General features: G+C 45.6%; 1 pseudogene; it reads left to right on the top strand.

The window, feature by feature from the left end:
• The first annotated feature begins 515 nt into the window (after nucleotides 1-515).
• On the top strand, nucleotides 516-2,643 carry LOC110742025 (annotated as a pseudogene).
• Nucleotides 2,644-2,995: the final 352 nt, after the last annotated feature.

The following is a 2,995-nucleotide window of genomic DNA, read 5'->3' as shown; positions in this document are numbered from 1 at the left end:
AACCATGCATTGCATCCTATGGAAACTTTAATTGAAGATCCAGAAATAGTGAGGGGTTACACGCCATTTCTGTAAAGGTCACCCACGTGCTACTCATTTTCCTTGCTTTTCTATTCCCCCTTCTTGTTTTCATCTGCTTTCCTCTCTTTATAATTTCTGTCTCTCTCTCCCCTATCACCTTATTACACTGAAAGAATGAGCAATTTTTAAAAGGTGCAACAACAAAAAGTTTTAAAACATATAAATACGCATGCTGGCATTCATTTTTGTCCAGTTAAGGAAACTTTTTTTTTTTTTTTTTTTGAGATGGAGTCTCGCTCTGTCGCCCAGGCTGGAGTGCAGTGGCCCGATCTCGGCTCACTGCAAGCTCCGCCTCCCGGGTTCACGCCATTCTCCCGCCTCAGTCTCCCAAGTAGCTGGGACTACAGGCGCCCGCCACCATGCTCGGCTAGTTTTTTGTAGTTTTACTAGAGACGGGGTTTCACCGTGTTCGCCAGGATTATCTCGATCTCCTGCCCTATGATCCACCCGCCTCAGCTTCCCAAAGTGCTGGGATTACAGGCGTGAGCCACTGCGCCCGGCCCAGTTAAGGAAACTTTTTAAATGATGAGGTTTATGTTGGCACACACGCAAACAAACAACAACAACAACAAAAAATCATAAGGATTTCACATGATTGATTATCTTTTTTTTGGATTTAAAGAATCATACAAATCCAGCAGTGTTAAAAGTAATAAATGTATGTATGTGGATTTTTTACAGTCCGTGTTCCTGTCGCTCCTGGGATTAGAAACTTATCAAGGCAGCTTAGCCCTGGGTCGCCGTTTGCAGCCCTCTCCGCGACGACGCCTCTGTTGCGCTGCGTGGCAAGCATGCTGCGCTCAGCCGCGGCGGGCCTCTGCGCTGCGGCGCCCAACTCGCCTTTCCCGCAGTTCCTGCAGCGGCGCGTGGGCCACGGGCCTGGCACTCCTGGCTGCTCAGAGTGTGCAGGGCAGTCCCATCTCCTGCGGTCTGGAGGCTGTGGCTGTAGCGTGGCTGCAGCATGTCTGCGCACAAAAGGAGAAAAAGCTTTTGTTGATTTCCTAAGTGATGAAATTAAGAAGGAAAGGAAAAACCAGAAGCATAAGACCCTCCCTAAGATGTTTGGAGGTTGGGAGCTGGAATTGAATGGGACAGAAGCTAAATTAGTGTGGAAAGTTGCCGGGGAAAAGATTACTGACACTTTCAACATTAACACAGCATTCCTCCAACATTTGATGGTGAAAAGGAACTCTGGCAAGGGCAGAAGGTTGAAGAACAGGAGCCTCAATTGACATCCACTCCCAATTTTGTGGTTGAAGTTATAGAGAGTGATGGCAAGAAGGCCCTTGTGCTGGACCGTCACTATCCAGAGGATGAGGTTGGACAAGAAGAGAAGGCTGAGAGTGACATTTTCTCTATCAGAGAAGTTAGCTTTCAGTCCACTGGCGAGTCTGAATGGAAGGACGTTAATAATACACTCAACACAGATTCCCTGGACTGAGCCTTATACGACCATCTAGTGGATTTCCTTGTGGACCAGGGGGTGGACAACACTTTTCAGATGAGTTAGTGGAGCTCAGCACAGCCCTGGAGCAACAGGAGTACATTACTTTTCTTGAAGACCTCAAAAGTTTTGTCAAGAACCAGGAAAGTAGACAAACACTGAAAGCTGTAGTATTATGGCAGGTGTTAGCCAGTGAACCAACCCTACTCTGAAGCCAGATACATGTACTTTGAAATGATTATCCTAACATCATGGGGAAAAAATAGCAAATTTAAATAATTTCTTTTGCACTGTCATTTGTTATCATTTGTTTTTCTGTAAAAATCCATTATTTCTAGATTTTTGTATAACGTAATAGAAAATAAAATTGGTTTATCTCCTCCCCAAAAAAAGTTAAGGCAAAAGTTTGAATAATTACTGAGCCAACTAAGCTTCTATCTCAAGAAATGAGAAAAAGAAGAGTAAAGTACATGTGTATAAGTTAGGAGAAAGCACTTCTGCTTGCAGCCAGGGTGCAGCAACAAGGACAAGACTTACCTCCTGCTTGAAACAATAGAGCCAGACAAAATACATGCAATGACAGTTTTCAAAACAGTGAACATCAGAAAATGAAGGGCAGTGGATACAAATGAGGTGAGCCTGTTAGCAGTGGCAACTCCGTCCAGGTCTACAGCAACCTCAATTCTTGCCTCCTCAGAATAAAGAATTTGACGGACAGGCATAAGGCAGAGAAAGAAACTGAGACAAGTTTGAGATTAGGAGTGGAAGGAAATAAAGTACACTGGGAAGAAAGCCAGCTGGGCAACTTGAGAGATCAAATGCACCATTCACCCTTTCACTTGGGCTTTTATACATTGGCATGCTTCTGGGGGATTGCGTCTCTTCTCCCCTGATTCTGCCATTTTCCGTTACTCTGCGTGCATACTCTGCCCATTTGCCCAACTCCTGAGATCTTATCGGGAAGCTGCTGATCACTGCCTTCACGTGTTTCTATCTATCAAGAGACTGCCTTTCCCATGGGCCCACTGAGACCCATTAATTGTTACTTTATTTTTATTTTATTTTATTTGTTTTTGTTTTGAGACAGAGTCTTGCTCTGTCACTCAGGCTGGAGGGCAGTGGCACGATTTCGGCTCACTGCAACCTCCGTCTCCCAGGTTGAAGAGATTCTCCTGCCTCAGCCTCCTGAGTAGCTGAGATTATAGGTGTGCCCAACCAGACCCAGCTAATTTTTGTATATTTACAAAATATTGGGTTGTAATATTTTGGGATGGGGTTTCGCCATGTTGGCCAGGCTGGTCTCGAACTCCTGACCTGAGGTGATCTGCCTGTCTCGGCCTCCCAGAGTGCTGGGATTACAGGAGTGAGCCACCACACCTGGCCCAATTGTTACGATGTAACAATGGCCTGACCATCATTTGATGGTCACCTGACATTCCTGGGGGTGGGGAGCCTCTCCCATGTCTGCCT

Source organism: Papio anubis, chromosome 18 (genome assembly GCF_008728515.1).
Source record: "Papio anubis isolate 15944 chromosome 18, Panubis1.0, whole genome shotgun sequence".
Classification (NCBI taxonomy): Eukaryota; Metazoa; Chordata; class Mammalia; order Primates; family Cercopithecidae; genus Papio; species Papio anubis.
Note: the sequence above shows the minus strand (reverse complement) of the source record. Positions and strands in the feature narration are given on the sequence as shown.